The sequence below is a fragment of the Taudactylus pleione genome, unplaced genomic scaffold, assembly GCF_031769625.1.
Source record: "Taudactylus pleione unplaced genomic scaffold, aTauple2 ptg000179l, whole genome shotgun sequence".
NCBI classification, from domain to species: Eukaryota; Metazoa; Chordata; class Amphibia; order Anura; family Myobatrachidae; genus Taudactylus; species Taudactylus pleione.
In genome coordinates, this window is record NW_028284581.1 from 740,136 (window position 1) to 762,291 (window position 22,156).

The 22,156-nt window shown below is 43.1% G+C and overlaps 1 protein-coding gene across 2 annotated transcripts in view; it reads right to left on the bottom strand.

The window, feature by feature from the left end:
• The window catches only part of ATXN1 (ataxin 1), a 400,037-nt gene that overhangs the window by 91,576 nt on the left and 286,305 nt on the right, over positions 1-22,156 (bottom strand). The window lies entirely within an intron of this gene.

The following is a 22,156-nucleotide window of genomic DNA, read 5'->3' on the forward strand; positions in this document are numbered from 1 at the left end:
CCTCAGTTTACTCAGGCTGGCCGGCTTGCAAGCCCAGGACACTGCATTGATCAACTCAGATCCTGGGCTGGCCACTCCCGGAAAATGAGGCAGACACGCCCCCATTTCCGGGAACATCGGCCGCCCACGCACAGCCCCTTAAATGTCAATCAGGCAGAGGCATTGAAGGGTCTGCGTGCGACTACGCAGGACCCATTCTGCACACACGCAGAAAGGGTCCTGCGCGTGCGCAGATTACCGATAATCGGGAATCTGCGATCAGCATAGTTTATATATTTATCACAGGCTATGTGCAACAACGCATAAACAGTACCCGAGGCCTTGGACTGTTCTTCAAAACCCCACAGAGTAAAATCCATAATTTTGTAATAATTTCCCATGTTATAGTCATTTTGACATTCATATGAGATTGTTTACATAACAGCTATTTCTGATTTTCATAGTAATTTTGAGGCATATTTATCACAATCTGCATCTCAGATGCGGAATAGCTGTGATAAATTTTCCCAATATTGCAATGCGGTATATGAATACATCAAAAGGATGTATCAAAAATCGCATGCAGGGACAGAGTTTGCCAGAGCTGGATTAAGGCTTTGGGGGGCCCGGGGCACTTAAGACTGGAGGGCCCTAAACAGCATCATGTGGGACACGGGGATCCTGTTTTCGTGCACACATGAAAAGGGGGCATGGCCACACATCACGCCCTCATTTCATGTCACACTGGAGGTGTGTAAATCATTTCCTCACAAAGCAGGTGAGAGTGTTACCTCCCTACCTTTCCCCCTGAGATACAGAACAGTCCCGCCAAAACTTGTAGTGGTTGAAGGGATATGCATATATACATATGGCGGGATGTATCAAGAATCGTATATGGTATGTGATACAGCCCGACACTTAATGTATGCAGTGGTGTTTATTAACGGCGTATGCATGAAGATTTGTGATTATTTACTCAAGGACAGCTATTCCGATAAAAGCTGTCCTTTGTGATGTGAGGACTACCGGGTTTATGATCCGGAAGTGTTACTGCACATACATGGCTGTGGGGGCTTTTCAGAGGGATCCTATTGGATCCCTTTTGGGGAGTTATGTGGAAAGAAGCCCAAGGTTTCTATAGGCAACACCATTTATAGAAGGCGTGTCCTATCGGGTACAAGCTCCAGAAAGTTTTGCTCTCCAGAGCTTGATACATATGGGAAATGCGGTCAAACCAGAAGTTTTGACCGCATTTTGCCATTAGTACATCTTGCACATAGTCACACACATATACACATACATACAGTCATACATATTTACAAATACATAGTTATGCACATATATATATAGATTCTAATGGTGGATACACACTTACCCGAGCCAGTGGTCGACTGGCCATTATGCCAGCCGAGCAGCCAATTTGTTAAGCTATATACAATTATCAATCAGCCGCTAAATATGTCTGTCCAGACATCACAACGGGGCAGGCATTTAAATTTGCCCGACCAGTGGTGATGTCAATTTCGGCTGTCCCTGCGGCCAATATATGGGCAGTTGGTGGGTACTGGGTACACACACCCAGATGTACGGCTATATCGGCATCGTCTGTGCTGTAGGGTCGACCTGATATGTCTGTGAACTACATCATTCACAGACATATCGGGTGTACACACCCACCGATGCACTACTAATATATATGGTTCGTCGACAGAACAAACAATATATATTGACAAGTGTGTACCCAACTTAAGTAAAGCATTTGAGTGTTAAATAAGCAAGCTGTCTCTCTCATTAGGCAGCCATATGACACAACAGAAGCTTATTGTGAGTTATATGCTGTATGCAGTATTACAAGGACACTGTTCCCTATTTCAGAATCTTTGCAGGTTACTTTTATGACATACAATAAATATTTCCTTTTTATGTCAAGATTTCTGCTTGCTCCTCATGTTTTGCTACTCTCTATGATGGGTGCCAGCGAGATCCTTATATCCTGCTCATGGAATGATGTCAACTGCCTCTGAGATAGACAGCGGGTTAGGATAGGGTTTTTTTCATCTTGAAAGAATGATGTGTAGACGTATGCAATTGAGTGCATAGGTTATTTTGTATGGTTTAAAGATTTTATTGGCATTTGATTGTATATGGAGAGCAAATAATAGGTTTACAAATTACATTCTTCTACGCAAAGCAGATGAAATAAGTAAACAAGCCATAGTTAACAATTTTTTTAGGATCCTGCCAAGTAGCATACAGATTAGAACAGTAAAGTTATGGCCATACTACACTTTATCTCCAGCACAATCCCCAACGGGATGTAGCAATGAGGCCGGCGGCCGCAAGGTATCCCGACAGCCGGCATTACATACCCATTCCATCTCCAACATGATACAGATAAAGAGACTCTCAATATACAATGTCCATTATATGGCTAGATGCCTAGATCTTAGTGCATCAGAAGAACATCACATATCTACCACATTACAATTTTGCCTCACACTGAAGGTATCACAGACATGTAAATGCCATGCACACCCTTCTGTACTGGTGCCACTAATAAGAGAACAAGATAAATACATGCAGCTCTGGTTTCACTATGTGTGTCCCCATTGTTGGATGTATCAGTTACGTAACAGATAAATGAGAAAGGTGTTGGAGTCTGATAGTTAAAAATACACATTAGTACTTGAGTATATACTGTATATACAATTTTTTTTACGTGAACTGAATGTGACATATGTTCTCTTTTATAGTGTCAAATTATAATTACAATGTGGTAGGGAAAAAATGGTATAACATGAGCAGTGAGCATTCCAGTTGTAATGTGAGATCTGAGTATAATCATTCTGGTTTAAGGAAAGCAATGTACTGTAAGTGCCTTAGCTGTGGTCAGCTATGGACAGGACATCTGTATAGTTAAAACATTCATTATAATTCTGAATGTCAACAATAATTTGTATTAAATAAAAAAAAAATAATGACCTTTGGATTGTCCTATGACAAATTCATGCACTTCTGTGTTAAAGATTGCATTTTCATAACACAGATCTACAGATGTTATGGATGTGGAAATAAATAGTGTCGTAGTGCTGTTCTATAGAAAACAACCCTGTATGTGGCTACACTCCTACCGCAGCAACTATTCAATTCAAAACACACTGTTTCTGCATTTATATATGTGGCAATCAACATCTTTGGAAACGTTCAATTTAATTCTGCAATCCAGAGTATTAAATCATTTGGGAGTGAGTTACAGGCAAATAGTTCTACTCAACATGGGCTTTAGCTACTTCATCACACGTACTGTCAGGGGCAAACGCAGGATTTGTAGAGGGGGGTTCCAAATGCTTGATTTTAGAGCGAGTGTGGCCAATCCATGAAGAGGATTTATCTTGTTCTTTTATTAATGGCCAGATGAGCTTACAATGTAAGAGGTGTGGTAAACAATTGATACATAAGACAGTGATATAATAATTGTAACTTGAGTTACTATTGCAAAGTAGAAGCATTATTAGCTACCTATTAAAACGCAGCTATTGGCAATTGCCGTTGTGTGGTACGTAGGTATGAGGAGAGACAGTAGACGATGGAGACAGTAATTAGTAGTTATAGAAATACAGTGACAATAAGCTGCTGGCAAACATGACTGTCCTTAACCATTTTCATTGACCGAATCTCCTTCCTGTTTCAGTTCTGTTGAAGACTCTACCTTTTCTGCTGCATAATCATTCATAAGGCTATCCACCACTATGGTGTGTGGCCGGTATTTTTCTTTGGCATAATGGCTCGTTGCGGGAGATAGACTCTCAACACTTGTTTGTTCCCCAAGTCAATGGCGGGCTGGGCCGGGGGGCAGGGTGCCATGTGCCCCCCGGGCCGCAGCGTCATGTGGGCCGCGGGCAGTCTGTGTCACTGTGACACAGACTGCACCGCGTGTGTAGCGCTGACCGGACGGAGTTCGGTCAGCGCTACACAGCACAAACACACAGCCAACGGAGCCGGCAGCTGTGTGTTTGCTTTAGCAGCTGATGAGAGTCAGACAGACTCTCATCGGCTGCTGCTCCCACTGCCAGAGCCGGACATCTTCCGGCTCCCGCAGTGGGTAATGGGAGTGACGCGCGTCACTCCCATAATGCAAAGCGGCGGATGGAGGAGCTGATCTCGGCGGCGGGACCAGGAGCAGGAGCGGATGTCAGGTAAGTGGTTTTTTTTTTATATTATGTTTGTCTACTGCGGGGGGTCTGGCACTATAAGGAGGAGACCACTACTGGGGGCACTACAAAGGAGGGGACTACTACTACTGGGGGCGCTACAAGGGCGGGGACTACTACTACTGGCGGCACTACAAGGGGGGGACTACTACTACTGGGGGCACTACAAGGGGGGGACTACTACTACTGGGGGCGCTACAAGGGGGGAACTACTACTACTGGGGGCACTACAAGGGTGGGGACTACTACTGGGGGCACTACTACTACTGGGGGCACTACAAGGGGGGGACTACTACTACTGGGGGCACTACAAGGGGGGGACTACTACTGGGGGCACTACAAGGGGGTACTACTACAGGGGGGGACTACTACTAGGGGAACTACAAGGGGACTACTACTAGGGGCATTGCATAGGGGGGAGGGGACTACTACTAGGGGCACTACATAGGGGGGAGGGGACTACCACTGGGGGCACTGTATCGAGGGCCACTGCTGGGGGCTCTATATAAAGGGCAATAGTGGGGGTACTGCATAGGGGGAAGACTACAACTGGAGCCACTATTTAAGGGGCACTGCATAAGGGTTACCACTACTGGGGGCACTATATAAGGGGCTTACTACTGGGGGCACAAGGGGCACTGCATAGGGGGGATCACTACTGAGGGCACTACTCGAGGCCTGCATAAGAGTGTCCTCTCCTGAGGGGGGGGGCGCCGTAGCACGCACGTTCTTTCGGGCACCCTGGCTACACGCTACTCCTCTGCCAGGGCCGCCTGCATGCATTTGCCCCCCAGGCTAAAAGTTGCCAGCCAGCCCCTGCCCCAAGTTGTGCGGCAGCCACTTCCATCAAGGTGGACAACGATGGCAACAGCAATGGCAGTTGTACTCACAGGGTCCACATTATCAGATACTGTATTCCAGTAGATCTTGGTGTGATGACAATAATCAGCACAAAATTTTACTGCTATCACAAATTTCTAACTGTTGCAATGTGAGCATGTGATTATTTGGGAGGTAGGACACCGACATCTTCCTATAGAACCCTGCAATACAAATCATCAGGGTTCCTACAACTATGGCATAACTTAACAATATCACTACAATACTTCACTTTTGGAAGGAGGTTCTCATGGTATAACCCAATGCTAGATTTTTGAAAACATAGCTGAATCATTTAGACTACAAAGTTCAACTTCTGACACAACTGTTAATCATCCAGCCGAATTTAGGCAACCTTGATGGCTTCTCTGTCATAGAAATCATTTTTGAACATTGTCTTTTCGGGATGCAATTACGAAGTCTACAGTCACTATGGGCTCTATTTACTACAATCCGCATTTAGAATGCAGATTGTAGTGTGATATTATTATATTGCGAATTCAGGCAATATCACAGGGATTTACTAAAAATCCCTTGCAGGGACAGAGCTTGCGATAAAGCTATGTCCCTGCAAATCCTCTACGCAGCCTTATCACGGTATTTAAAAAAAAAGAAACGTGACAAGTGCCCGTGCACGTGCTGACCGTCCGCCGCTAAGCCCAGTCCCCCACGATCGCGACCCCTCCATGACCCCCTTCCCTTAATTACACTTACCTCCGGTGATCGGTGCTCCGGTGATGTCCTCCATGGCTCCGGTCAGCTGACATCCCATCCTGTACTGGGACCCGGTCAGGTGACGACCGGGCCCCAGTGCAGGATGGGAGACAAGCTGACCGGAGGGAGGACATCACCTGAGCACCGATCACTGGTCCTGGACTCTGGGAAGTTTTCAGACCACACAGCTGATCACTGGGGCCGGCTCCGGGCTCTGTTCTGCCTGTTAGAGCGGAGCAGGAGTTCAGTAACTGGGGGAGACCCTGGATAACGCCACCTCCAGGTGGCGTTATTATCAAAGGGCTTTCCCCGGTAATTTTCACAATTTATTTTTAGTAACTTTGGCCAGATCACATTTCCCATTACAATTATGGTAAATGTGATCTGATTACTAAAAATAAGTGATAATTAGGGCTTGGAGTAGAATTTTACGAATTCTACTCCAATTGCCCTTTAGTAACTTTAGGTGATACTAAAATAATGTGAAAAGGGTGTGAAAACACCCTTTTTCACTTTATTTTAGTAAAAATAATGTTAATAAAAAGAGCCCTATGTCCTCAGTGACTATGGCTACTGCGGCTGTATCTGCATACAAAATGCTATGTTACAGTGCCAGCGGCTATAACGTGGTGTTTCGAATGCAGATACACCTGCAGTTGCACACATAACATAGGCATGATGCATATCATTTTAATCAGCAGAAGCATCACTGTGCGAATATGATGCCTTTGAAGCTAAAAGTCGCACAACAATACGCTTGGTGCTACCGAGTCACACGGAGCTCCCACGTTATGTGTAGCACGACTTGTAGTGTACGGAGGATAGATGTATGTGGACACATCTGTAAACACACACCATAGTCAAGGCAGAGGGGTAAGGGAGTCATATCTATACTATAGAAAAAGTACGAGAGGCAGCGCTATAATATTCCCATATTAAAAAATCATGATAGATTTGTCGCTGACCCAATTAATGTATTACAAAATTACAGTTGTATTTATTATTGCGAGTAGATAAAAGCATTCAGTCAGAATAGGATAGATTCTTCTGTAAAAACACACTTCATAAGAAGAACTCATTGACATAGCAATAAGAACATAGGTATAGTCAGTGGTTGAAGAGGAAATTTAGAAGTGCTGGTATGGAAATGTTCAATGAATGGCCAGGAGCTTGGGGGTTTCTTAAGCCTCCAGACACTTTAGGGCAGGGGTGGTCAAAGTGTCAATTTGATCAACTGGTCAACTGCGGACAATCAACCGGTAGAATGTGGTGATATCCAGCAGCAGCCATTATATATCAGACTGATTTTTATTGTTTGCTGTGCTGAAGCCATGTCTGTCACACGTGCAGCGCTAGCCAATAAAATCAGGCTGATTCTTATTGGCTGAGGGTGACGTGCACCCGGCCGATATAGTTTCAACAGCCATGATCCTCTCTACCACACCCAGCAGCACCGTGCTGCATACAGGGTGCCCAAAGCTCACAGGCTGTGAGCTTTGGGCATCCTAGACAGTGTCTCTCCAGCACCTCTGACACAGCAGCAGATCACAAAACCATGCAGTGGGCGTCACTCAACCACAGATGCCTCCTGCTGCTTTTACATATTTTTGCACAGAAGCTGCATACAAAGATGCCAACGATAACATGTATTTGACTTTGAATTGCTAATTGCACCTGAAATCCTTCATGACAAGCCTAGAAAAAGATACAAAAGTGTGATAAAGGTGGTATGCTCATATCACATTAGGATATGTGAAAAAGTGAGATTTTCTGTTTCTTTGGACAAATCCAAAAACAGCAATTATTGTGATTGATATGATCCAGTTTACATTTAGAAAAAAAACACAGCAAAAACAAATAAATAAATAAATAAATGTTTTAAAAAATAAACTACAGGTTGAGTCTCCCATATCCAAATATTCTGAAATACGGAATCATTTTGGCATGACTGAGACTAATGAAGCCTTTGATTTGTGATGGTTCAATGTACACAAACTTTGTCAAAGGCACAAATTATTAAAAATATTGTATAAAATTACCTTCAGGCTGTGTGTATAAGGTGTGTATGAATATGAAACATAAATGAATTTCATTTCTGTACACAAACTTTGCTTGAGCCTCAAAATGATTGAAAATATTGTATAAAATTACCTGCAGGCGGTGTGTATAAGGTGTATATAACACATACATGCATTGTGTGTGTATACTGGGGTCTCATTCCCAAGATATTTCATTATGATATGCAAATATTCCAAAATACGGAATATTCCGTTATCCAAAATACCCCTGGTCCCAAGCATTTTGGATATGGGAGACTCAACCTGTAATAACATCATAATTACACCACAAAACTGCAGTGCTGGATAGTTGATATAACAACATATGAAACAATATTAAAGAAAATCTTCCACACAATACAAGGCGCAGAAATAATAGACAAAGTTAGATAAGCATGTTATACGACCGAGGCGTAAGGGAAGGGATACATTGTTTCTACAGGTTGTCAAACAGTGGAAACCTTCAAAGTGGGACCTGTCTGGGCTTTATGGTCAATTCAAAGTTTGACCACTACTACCTTTACAAATACTTGGTGATTATTGCAATTATATATTTTGGTTGCTTTCACTATAGTGTTTTGTCTTATTATGATATACAGTACTGAGAAAATGTGGTAATCACAGAGCGCCTTGTATTGTGTGGAATATTTTCTTTTATACTGTGTTATTTGGAATGTATAAGTGGATATACACTTTTTACACATGATTTTTGCTGCACTGTGGTTTTAATTGCGCACTATTTCAAAGTTCTTGTATGTTCACTTCTAACATACGAAACAAGATATATAATCTAACAAGAGTATATGAGATTGAATGGAAAAGGCGCAGACATAAGACATAGGGTAGAGAGGGTGCTATCTGTCCCAATCTATAAGGAGAGGACAATGATGAGACAATAGAAGCTAGTGGTAAGGAGTAGATCCCATGGGGACTAGTATCAGAATACGGCATGCTTGGGTAGGGAGTTACATAGAGTGAGCAGCATATGGTAATCAGAGGCACAAGTCAGAGGCAGATCTTACAGAGCAAGAGAGTGTATATTGTAGAAATAGGGGTGCATTATGACAATGTTTTAAAGAGTGACAACATGACAGCTGGAGAGACTGGAAGTGTGGAGTAAAATTGAAGAAAAAATCAAGGATTACCCCAAATAAGCAGACATAGGGGAAGGGGACTGAGACGATTGTGATATTGTCCTCTGTGTGGGACCTAACTGGTGGACATTAGGTAGCATTGAGACTTCCAGATGGGGGTGGCAGATGGACAACTGGGATAAAAGATAATGACAGTGGTCAGATGTGGAGAGGTACATTTGGCTGTCATCTGCATAGAGGTGGTAGTGGGGACAGAAGGCACATACTTCAGGAACCCCAATAGATAGAGGGAGACGAGGGCAGATGTGTCAGATTCAGAAGTAGAGACATTTAAAGAGCTATTAAAAAAGATAGGTGGTGGATGTGGAGAGAAAAGAGTTGCAGAGGCTAAGCAAGTGGATCTACAGCACCTCTCTTGTCACTACACATCCAAGGCACCACTCCTCAAACGCCAACACTGGTTCTTCATATCCTCTAAAATCCAATTCAAATTACTCATTGTCATCTAAAAAGTCTTAAAAATGATGTAGTATTTCGCCATAAAGCCCTTTTGGTCTAAACTGCAAGTAAATACAAGTAACTGTATAAACAATGTTTTCCATGGATAAAAGCACTCTTGGTTCAGTGCATCTCATTTTCCTTTCTGCAGAACAGGAATCACAAAAAACAGTGAAGCTTCCAGAGGTCACCTTTTTGCATGGTACTTATGGAAATTTCTTGAAACACAAAATATTACACATAATGGGTAAAAATTGACAAAATGCAACTGTAAGAGATCCCTGATGACACCACCATACACTAGAGATAACAATAAGCTGCTGCATGAAAATAAATACTCTGGATGCTGTTATCCAGATCTTTGATATGTTACTCATCTTTAATGCTTCTTCAATTGCTTCCCCATTACTAAAACATGACTTACTTAATAATATCCTCTTACATTGTACATTGAAAACTAACAGTTCAATAAATATTTTAAAAAGAAAGTCCATTTTACATCTAACCACTGTCTGGCAGATGAGATGAATTGAATGAATATACTATGTCAAAAAGCATGTTTAAAAGCTGTTTTGCTTGTAATCAGTACATCTATATATTTCTACACATTATTCCTGAGAATCTTGTTATTACAGGCAATTTGCATTATTTTCTGTTTCATATTTTTTTTTTTTTAAGTGAAAATCATTTTGTTAATTTTTTCTTGTGCTATTTTCATCTTAAATCTAGAACAATCGTGTTAATCATTATTTAGCAAACATCAAGGTCTTCTAGGCATTTTCAAGTTGTTTGAACCCGGGAACAGATGGCAAAAAAGGACTGAGCCTTAAGTCATAGTTGTCAGTTGTCTCTCATTTCTTGGGATTATTCCCAGATTTAAAAAAAATTCCCATTGGATCGTTTTATAAGGATTTGGTTAGACAGCACCTGCCTATTGGTAAGAAGCAGAATGGGTTCAGAGGATGGTGAACACTTTTGGCTTAGTCTAAAACTGATTATGAGTATGTAACTTTTAACTTCAGGTTTAGTAACCCACACAAAGTTAAAAATACAGAAAAATGTCTATTGGTAGAATTTAATAGCTATAAAGAGAGATATACACTCTATAACTTTTTGTTGAGAACAAGACTAAGGGACCTACTCATCAATTATTGTCTCTAATACACGTGGAAACCTTAATTTCTTTATGGTATTCACAAAATATAGTTATGGACCTATTTATTACCTTGGTAACACAGGAGATATCACAAATATCTCCTGCTTACCGTACAGGTGTTAGACTAGGAGAGTGCTGTCGAAGCTGAATAATTGGCTGAGACAAGTTCAGTTTAACATTTAATCGCGGCGACGCCATCTTGCGAATGGCCGCAAGACTCCATTTTGGAAATGAGATCGCAAGACACCATTTTTGTGGTCAGCGTCAATTCAAGTTATAACTCAGGAGCTAAGAACAGATGGCAATGTTTTTGTTAACCTACCAAGGGCAACTGGAAAAACAAGCTTTCTGAGTAAAAGTAAATAAGAGACAATGGGTATTTTTACATACAAATTGGGAATCCCTGGATGCAGATAAAGTATAGTTGTGGCAATTGTAATATAATATCTACACAATTGGATTTGTCTGAATCCTAGACAGGATGGCCCCAAATTCCACAGCTTGAGGTGGTAATACATTTGCATTTCACACAAGAGTCTGTGAGAACAAAAGCGGTTTTGTTTTCCTTTGAACACACAACAGGTGGGGGCCTGCTGACAGAGGGCATGTAGAACTACAACCCTCAGCCATCCACACTGCTGGATGTTCACTTCGTGTATGAGAAATTATGCACTTAAATCTCACCCATTAATAACTAGCGTCCTTATATCAAACCCCGAATACTCACACACTACATATTCGCACACAAGGTTCCATTAGCATCAAATTGTATGATTCAAGTTGGTTAAGTTAGTTTAAATGCTAAGAAATAGAGGTTTTTGATATCTAAGGTATTATACATGATAAGCAAGGTGTGTTTGGTTTCGTTCTGATGTGTACGCTTTTTACAGAATCCCGGTGTTATCGGTGGAGAGATCGCATCATGCAAACTCAAGTTACGGATCGCAGAACTTACAAGCAACAAAATGTTTAGTTGATGGAATGTTACAGGAGGCGTTACCAGAAAGACTCCGGCTGTTAGAGGCAGGGAAAGTCTATTTGAAACAACCTGTTAAATGTGTTGTTACATATGCTTCTCCTCTGGGAACCAATGAGATCAGCAGGAAGTTCCCCCTTTGTCCTGTTTCAGTCTGGGGGGGAATAAATACATGTGTCCGAACACTGGTTTGCCAGTTCATGCTGAATTTTGGGTGAACTGAGGATATCTAGTCAGAAGTCTATCTCTGGGTCCAGAGGCGCAGGGTATGTATAACCGTATTTGGGTCTGTATTATTTCCTTTTACGCCTAACTTGTGTATGTATAGATTGCGTGTAACTGACTGTACTTTTACCTGAATAATACTTGTGCATTGGAAACACAGATTCCACTCCTGTCTTTATTTGCGGTTAAACTGCGTACGCAATTAGCGTTCTGTTTAGAGGTTTTAGGCAGGGTTTTGTCTTAGAGGTTCTAGGCAGGTGAATCTTAGAGGTTTATAGGAAGGAATATATTAAAAGGTTTATTTACAAATTCTACAGTGGGGGCTCATCGGTTTATCACACTATCTGATACACGATAACACTCGGTCAGTTCTCTCTCAGCAAAAGGGTGGAGGCGCCTTTTGAGAGACGCATTAGTCTTTCATTACCACAGTGTTGCTGAGAGCGTACTGCCGGTTATTGTGTAGAGGAAGCGCTGATCAGAATCCAGGGACAAGAGAGGAAAAAAAAAGTTTTTTTTTCTCTGTTGATAGAACCTTACCTTTAGAGGGGTGCCGCAGTATTGAGTATGCGGCTGAGACGCATTTTTGCATACGCAGTTAAAAAGTCATTATACGCTTGTGTGGTAGTCGCATAATTGTGTATGCGGCCGGTCGCACAATAAGCGTATACGCATTTCCGGTTCTGCTGCCACGTGTTTGAACAAAGCCATTGAGGTTTACATTTTTTTCTATCTACCAATATCTGGGTTAAACGTTTATTTTCTGCGCAGAGAAAAAGTGTGTAACAGTGTGTGTATTGTTGGTAGGGGTAATTTATTCCCTAAAGTTAAGGGTACCGTATGATCCTTAAGGGCTAGGTGCAAGGGTTAGCCTAGTCGCTCGGTAAGCAGCTTTACCGTTCTAAACACAGTAGCAGGTGTACATGTTGTCTTTGTATAGAGGTGCGTGAGAGTGGCCGACATACAAACTCTCATAGGTTTGGAAGTTACCTTACTAAAGCTTATCCGGGTCTGGAAGTTGCCTGTTTCAAAACTTATCTAGGTGTGGAAGTGGCCTTACGAAATCTTATCCAGGTGTGTGGGCGCCGCCGACTTAAATCGTTCACAGGTAAGTGAAAGTATCTTGATTGTCTTTCACCAGTTTAAATTTTTATTGAAAAGCGTAGGAGTTGTCTCAAAATGGGAGCCACGCAAACGGTAGAAATGTTAAGCAATGATGTGCTGCTAATGGAGGCTCCGATTGGATCAGCCCGTCGTATTATGCATACTAAGTACAGTACTTATGCAATAAGGTATTGTGATATATGGTTTAATATGACGAGAAAGAGTGTTAGACCGTTTCCCAGAATTGGTAGTTTTGACAAAAATGTGTTAGATAATGTCCAGGATCACATCAGTATGGTGCAATCCCGAGAGAAAAAGATTAAGTATTTTGAATGTTTAAAAATATGGCAGCATGAAGGGGATGCTTGGCTTAAAAATGTGCAAAAGACGCAAACTAGCGTTGCGAACGCATTGCCAGAAAATACATCCGCGACGCTGAGTTGCAATACGGGCGAGCCGCAAATTGGCGCGCACGGGCGACAAAGTAGCGTCGTGGAGAGTATTGCCAGCAGTTCACGCTCACCTCCCCCACCTTATGTGGATGGAGGTGCAAGTACGGTTACCAAAAATACCATTAAAAATGTAACAAGTAATTTGTACCCCCTCTTAAGTAACCATAAAGAAAATGTTTATGATGTAGAAGATGAGCCTATTGTAATGTCTGCCATTTCCCAGGCTGTACAAATGATAGATGCTGCATCACCACAATCACGGGTGGTGCCGCCATCTCCATCGGTAACAGCAAGGGAAGTGTTAATACACTCGGTACCCATTGAGGAAGTTGTTAATACCATACGTAGCAGCAGCAGATTAAACTCCCAGCCAGGTAACCAGGTCAAAGATAGCAACGCTGCCGGTCTGCATCCCATTCGGACAATAACTGTTCCAAATGGAAATGCAGATGCAAACGGTGTAGTGCCCACGAGGGAAGTAGTAATGCATTGTCCATGGACAAGAGCAGAACTGAATTCCATCATAAATGATTTCCCCAATCCCAAAAAGGAACTAGCCAAATGTCAAAGATTTTTGAGAAATTTGGGTAGTTCTCATGAGCCCACTAATAAAGATTGGCGTGTGGTGTTAAGGGCCTGCCTGCCACACTATACCGACGTGACAAAATTTATCACGGACTGTGTATTGGATGGCGACGTTCCCTTAACAGACCAAGTAAACCAAGGTAACATTTCCCGCATTGTGACTCAATTGGGTGTATATTTTCCAGTAGTAGTTAACTGGAACAAAATCTTCACAATCAAACAAAAAGAGAGTGAAACTGCAGAAGAATATTGCGACCGGGCTCTGCAGGCTATCACCCAGTACACTGGGATAGAAGATATTAAAGATAGCACTCACCACAGGGGAATGATAGTCACGGTACTCATGGACGGTCTGAAAGACGATTTAAAGACTTGGGTTCAGACCTCACAGCCTGGCTGGCGGGGACTTACAATAGATAACCTCATAGAGTCTGCCATAGAACATGACAAAAACATCTCAAAAAAGAGGGAGACCCAGAGCGAAAAATTAATGGCTGTCAGTATACAAGCTCTGGAGAGAATGACGTTAACATCACAGCCAACCGACACACCTGCACCCACACACACACCTGCACCTGAACAATTACATGTCCTCACCAATCCCACACCACAGCAAACACATCCTTACCCCACATATTATACACAACCACAGGTCCCATACTCATATCCCCCACAATATCCTTACCCATACCCACCACCTTTCCCTCTTGCTCAAATCCCACAACAATCTTTTCATCCACCCCGTTCAAAATTATGTTTTAACTGTCACCAAGTGGGACACATAAGTAAGTACTGCAAAGTGAAGAACACCACACAGGAACACGAGTTTCCCATGGGTTCATAGGTAACCCCAGTATCTTCTCCCAGGCCTTATATGACTGTTTACAATCTTTTCAACCTATCAATGGATCTGTTCTAATGAAAAATGTGGATGATTTATTGTTGTATTTTGGGTCATGTTTAAATGATATTAAACTGTTTTGCTTTATCTCCCACTCATAGGACACAAGGTTGCTAAGGATAAACGGCAGCCATGCCACGCTGAGGTCGACTACTCGGAATACTATCCAACCCAGTGGCACAGGCATTATTTAGAGCAGTAGCTATTGATAACAAGATTTAATTGCAGGATATGCAGATACTATATCCCTAGAATTATTAAAAATGATAGGGGGACTTATTTTATAGGGGACGTTTCCAAGAACATGTGTAAGATGATGGGTAACAACACTGAGATTATCCCAGATTGTCTTTTCCTTTATTTGCCCCCCTTTGAGATACTGTCCAAACAGGCAGCCTCATGTGAAAATATGATAATGAGGTTACTGTGCAGGGTCTCACGAAGATGAATGAGAATAACCGAAATTGAAAGTGTTATTAACTAACATGTCTAATGCAAACTGTCATGATGTCAAAATCTGGAAGAATTTGTTATGATCCAAAATTTTTTTAGCTCAGGTTGTTTGACTGATCGGTGGAAAGGTTCGTATCTGATGATACAGCATCCTCATAGGGTGGCCGGGGAAGATACGTGGGTCCATTCCACTCACTATAGGGAGGTTAACCAACCGGTGGAGATACAAGGCAGAGACAAGGCCGATAACGTGGACCTGTCGATTGCGAGCTTGTGCCGGAAGGATTAAAAAGGTGATAGTGAGATATCTGAGCTAAAGAAATGTGTAGATCAGTGCTTCCAGCAATGGAGTGGTCTGCTGTGGTCATCCTAGTTCTTTTTCTTTCCAGAGTTTTTGTCATGATGATCTGTTTGGGGATACTCAGTGTCTGTGATGGGGGACCGATAAAGGAGATGTGAGCTGATGGCGGAGCTGATGGAGTGGAGTCAGGAGGAGTGCAATGCCAATCAGGGGAGTTTCTGACCAATTTTAGTATTGTAATTGTTATGTTATTTGGGAAAAATACTTCCAAAAGTTATGACCCTCACACATGTTGAAATGCTGGGTATAAATAAAAACACACCGTCACCATATCTTCACACACAATATGAACACAGAGGCAAGAGAAATATGATACCTGGTGATATGCATAAAGCCGCTCAGTTAATCAGTGAGACAACTGGTTTCCAAGTTTTAGTCGCCCTGGATCCCACCAGGATTGCTAAGGGTACATTAAATTTTAGATATATCCAGGAACCTGCTAAATTAATAGATAATATCACCGAGATGTACGATGACACATTCAGGTACACAGGGAGAGAATTGCAAGCGTACAAGAAAGAACTAGTGCAACACAGGCTAGTGTTGAATTATTTAACTGCTGTTACTGGAGGGTATTGCGTAACGTTAGCCACCCAATTTGGAGTAAAGTGTTGCACTTATGTCACCAATGATACCAGCGACCCTAAGGAGGTGATAGACCAGAAGATGGATGAGATTCTGCAGCTAAAGTGGGAATTTCGTAAGAACCATAACGCATCAGTGGCTGAAGCAGGGGAAAAGATAGAAGGATGGGTGTCATGGCTGAACCCAGTGAAATGGTTCTCGGGTCTAGGAGAGTGGGTCCAGGAAGTGGTCGCCAGCGTAGGCAAATTCTTGATCCTTATACTGATTGTCATCATAGTAATTGGCATATGCGTCCGGTGTGTTCCTATTGTGTTGAAGTGTGGAAAATGTGAAAACAGAGTGAAACAAAGGAATGAAACTATAATGGTGGTCAGAAATGATAATATGTATACCGAGGTAGATACAGAGCTGCACTACAACCCTGAGCTAGGAAGTACCATCATTTAAATGTATAATATTTAGACATGCATAGAAAATATTATTGAAATGTTATTTATAGAACACCCAGACAATGTAAAGTCTCAAATTCCTCTTCAAAACTACAGTTATAAGACTGGTGCATCCCCACATCTGTCACATGATCTCCCAAGATCCGCGGTGTGCGTATAATAGTAGTTTTATGCCCCCGCCTAGAGACACATTGTTGATGGATTAAGAACCACCTTGTGCCATCCCATGATAACACTAAATAATATGTGAATGTAAGCCCAAAATAAATTTTTATAGCAGATTGTGATAGCATGTTGTTTGCTATCAAAGGGTGGACTGTCGAAGCTGAATAATTGGCTGAGACAAGTTCAGTTTAAAATTTAATCGCCGCGACGCTATCTTGCGAAAGGCCGTAAGACTCCATTTTGGAAATGAGATCGCAAGACACCATTTTTGTGGTCAGCGTCAATTCAAGTTATAACTTAGGAGCTAAGAACAGATGGCAATGTTTTTGTTAACCTACCAAGGGCAACTGGAAAAACAAGCTTTCTGAGTAAAAGTAAATAAGAAGAGACAATGGGTATTTTTACATACAAATTGGGAATCCCTGGATGCAGATAAAGTATAGTTGTGGCAATTGTAATATAATATCTACACAATTGGATTTGTCTGAATCCTAGACAGGATGGCCCCAAATTCCACAGCTTGAGGTGGTAATACATTTGCATTTCACACAAGAGTCTGTGAGAACGAAAGAGGTTTTGTTTTCCTTTGAACACACAACAGGTGGGGGCCTGCTGAAGGAGGGCATGTAGAACTACAACCCTCAGCCATCCACACTGCTGGATGTTCACTTCGTGTATGAGAAATTATGCACTTAAATCTCACCCATTAATAACTAGCGTCCTTATATCAAACCCCGAATACTCACACACTACATATTCGCACACTGTCACGGCCAGGGTATTTCAGCATGGCGCTAGGCGGGTGTTACCTGTGAGGTCGTTGTAGCGTGGGCTGTCTGGTGGCGGAGCTGGTGTCTGGCGGGGGGCTTTGGCTGCGCGCATTGTTGTGCGGCCCTGTTGTCACTCTGCGCTGGTGAGGCCTGGTGGCGTCTCCGTTCCGTTTGGCATGGGCGCCACCATCTTGCCTTCTGGCCATGTGATGCGGCTGGCCAATCCTGGTGAGTCACATGTTCCCTCCGGCCAGTAACAGCACGGCATGGTGTATTTAGGAAGGGTCAGTGGCTTCCTTCTTTGCCAGTGCAACGTGTATCTCAGCCTAGCTGAGAGGGAGTTCTCTGTGCTTTCCTGTTCCTGTGAATTCGCTGTCTGCCAGTCTGCCTGTCAGCTCCTAGTTCCCACTGGACTACCCCGCTACCTCCACCACCCTTGCCCATACCTGAGTGCTTGAGCCTGCTGACATCCTGCACTTCAGTTCACTACCTGCAAACCTGGCTTGATTATTTTCAGTTTCACTACCTGCAAACCTGGTTTGATTATTTTCAGTTTCACTACTTGCACACCTGGACAGCTCTAATTGTTTCTACCTGGACATTAACCCTTTTGCTCCCACCACAGAACTCTTGTGCACATTTATATTTTTCTGGACTTTTATTTACTGCCACATTATATGTCTACTCAAGCACTTATTAAAAATCCTAGTTTTATTTACAAATCTGCTTCTGTGATCGCTCCTGCTACCACCCCGGGTCCACAAACAACCCAGAACATAACAGTTTGCACTGGCCACATGGAGCCGGTCACGGATCAGGAGTCAGGAGTGGATTTGTTCAGGTGCATTTCTGGTCGTTTAGAAAATCTGGAAAACGTGCAGAATCAGATGGCTAAATTTCTGCAAGAGATGTCCAAGTGACAGGATAGTTTGCAAACTTCCTTTTCTACCCCTGAAGTACCAGCATCTACATCCGCATCAGCGTCTGGGAATACAGGAGGCAGATCATCTCCCCGCTTGCGTCTTCCTTTACCAAATAAATTTGACGGCAATCCTAAACTCTGCCGAGGATTCCTAAATCAGTGTGACATACATTTTACCCTGCAGCCTGACAACTTTCTAACTGCAAGAACTAAAGTGGCTTATATAGTCTCTCTGTTATCCGGCCAGGCCTTGGAATGGGCTTCCCCACTCTGGGAGCGCTCAGATCCGCTGCTGGATAATTACGCAGGCTTTGTGTCATCCTTCAGGAGGATTTTCGATGAACCTGGGCGTACTGTATCAGCATCATCAAACATCATGACACTGAGACAAGGGGTCCGTCCTGTCAGTCAATATGCCGTGCAATTTCAAATTTTAGTATCAGAGCTCAAATGGAATGAGGAAGCCCTCACCTCGACCTTCTGGCATGGGTTGTCAGACCGACTAAAGGACGATCTAGTCACTCGAGAGCTTCCTACTAATCTGAATGACATGATTTCGTTGTGTATCAAAGTTGACCTACGCTTCAGGGAACGTCAGGCTGAAAAAAACAGAACTGACCGGCAAAGGTCATTTACCCCCTCCATTTCTACCCGTCCCATTCCTTCCCCTACTGGAGAGGAGCCTATGCAGGTGAATCATACACACCTCTCTAAAGAAGAACGTCAGAGAAGAATGCAAAAGAACCTCTGTCTGTACTGCGGAGAGTCCGGTCACCTGCTGATCTCCTGCCCCCGTAAACCGGGAAATGCCAAATCCTAACTGACCCTGGAGACATCAAGTTAGGAGTTATGAACCCGTCTCCAAAAATTAAAGATTTCACGAATACCCTAGCCTTGGATCTTAAACCCAAACCTGTCTTTGCTACTGCTCTACTCGACTCGGGAGCAGCCGGAAATTTCATAACGTCTAGTTTCATAGATAAATTTCAGATTCCTTGTTTGTCTCTCAACCATGTCATCTCTCTGACCTCTATAGACGGACGCCCTCTAACTAACGGGATAGTCACCAAAGAGACTCAACCAGTATTGGTCCGAATTGGGGCACTTCATTCTGAGTCCTTAAAATTCCTGGCGATATCAGAGGCCTCTCAAGAATTGTTCTTGGTCTACCCTGGTTACGTCAACATAATCCCAGGATTGATTGGAGTTCTATGCAGATTCTGTCATGGGGTATGGACTGTCAGAAATCCTGTCTTCCAAAAATTCGACCTGTGAGAAAGACAGTTCCATTAGTTTCTTCTGCCATTCTCAAGGAATATCAGATGTTCGCCGACGTTTTCTCTGAACAACAAGCAAATATCTTACCCCCTCATAGGGAATGGGACTGTCCAATTGAATTGATACCTGATAAGATACCAGCTCGTGGTCGTATCTATCCGCTGTCCTTGCCTGAGACTCAAGCCATGACCGAATACATCCGGGACAACCTGGCAAAGGGGTTCATTCGCCCCTCTACTTCACCTGCCGGAGCTGGGTTTTTCTTCGTTGGCAAGAAGGACGGTGGTCTAAGACCATGTATCGATTATCGAGGCCTTAATGACATTACTGTAAAGAATCGATACCCTCTTCCCCTGATTACTGAGTTGTTTGATAGGGTCAAGGGCTCTGTCATTTTTTCGAAATTAGATCTAAGAGGGGCTTACAACCTCATTCGTATCCGAGCTGGCGATGAATGGAAGACCGCTTTTAATACCAGAGATGGACATTTCGAGTATTTAGTAATGCCTTTTGGATTGTGTAACGCCCCTGCTGTCTTTCAAAGTTGCGTTAATGAGATTTTCCGGGATCTGTTATATGTTTCGGTTGTTGTCTATCTGGATGACGTACTGATTTTTTCACCCTCTGTGGCTAAACATCAAGAACATGTTAAAGAAGTTTTGACCCGTTTGAGAGAAAACCACCTTTACTGCAAACTGGAGAAGTGCGTCTTTGGAGTGCCCAGTGTACCTTTTCTCGGCTATGTAATATCTGGCTCCAGTTTAGAAATGGAGCCCAAGAAGGTACAGGCAATTCTGGATTGGGCCCGACCTCAAACGCTGAAGGCCATCCAGAGATTGTTGGGCTTCGCAAATTATTATAGACGCTTCATTAAGGGATTTTCTACACTGCTGGCTCCCATTACAGCCTTGACTCGCAAAGGTGCTAATCCTGCCAATGGTCACCTGAGGCAGAGTCTGCCTTTCATCTTCTAAAACAGGCCTTTATCTCAGCACCAGTTCTTCGACAACCCGATCTGGACCGGCCTTTTTTGTTGGAAGTAGATGCATCATCTGAAGCTGTGGGAGCAGTCTTGTCTCAACGTTATGAGGACAACCGAATCCATCCGTGTGGGTTCTTTTCTAAAAAATTCTCTCCTGCCGAAAGGAACTACGCCATAGGTGAGCAAGAACTACTAGCTGTAAAGTTGGCGTTGAAGGAATGGAGATATTTGCTAGAAGGCGCCAAGTTTCCATTTACTGTATTTACGGACCATAGAAATCTCCTATTTCTCAAAAACCTCCAATGTGTGAGTCCTCGTTTGGCCCGCTGGGCAACATTCTTTGCCAGGTTTCAGTTCACCCTGACCTTCCGGTCTGGAGCACTTAATCAGAAGGCTGATGCCCTATCGAGATCTCTCCTCTGTGATGATCAATCTGCAAATCAAAGCAATACCCCTGTCTTGGAATCAAGAGTTTTCGCCGCATTACAACTTCAGCCTCCTACGGGAAAATCATTTGTGGCCCCGGAATTAAGGAAGCAGCTTCTAACTTGGGCACATTCCTCTCGCTTTGCAGGGCACTCAGGCACTCGGAAGACCTTGGAGTTCCTGAAAAGACACTATTGGTGGCCTTCTATGAAGGCAGATATAATGGAGTTTATCTCTTCCTGCTCCTCCTGTGCCCAGCATAAATCATCACGACAAGCTCCAGCTGGGGAATTGCTTCCATTACCTACTCCATCACGTCCATGGACGCATCTCTCCATGGATTTCGTCACAGACCTGCCAGTCTCTCAAGGTTTCAACACTATCAGGGTTGTAATAGACCGATTTTCTAAGATGGTCCACTATATACCGTTGAAGAAGTTACCTTCTGCCCCTGAACTGGCACAGTTGTTTGTCCAACACATATTTCGTCTACATGGCCTTCCTGCTGAAATTGTCTCTGACCGTGGTGTGCAGTTTACTGCAAAATTCTGGAGGGCTTTGTGTTCTGTTCTTCAAGTGAAGTTAAACTTTTCCACGGCCTACCATCCGCAAAGCAACGGCTCCACCGAGAGAGTTTGCACATAATGCTTCCTACCACTCGTCAACTAACCAAACGCCATTTCAGGTTGTATATGGCCTTCATCCTCGTGTTCCCGAATTCCGAAGCCTGCCTGTTTTCGATGTTCCGGCCGTGGAGGACACGGTGCGGAATTTTGCTGCCATCTGGACTCAAGTACGGTCTGATTTGTTGAAGCATCCTCTCGCTATAAGACCCAGGCCGATAAGAAGCGTAGAATAGTTCCACGCATGCAAGTAGGAAACCAGGTCTGGTTGTCTACTCGGAACCTTCGTCTAAGAGTTCCGTCTATGAAAT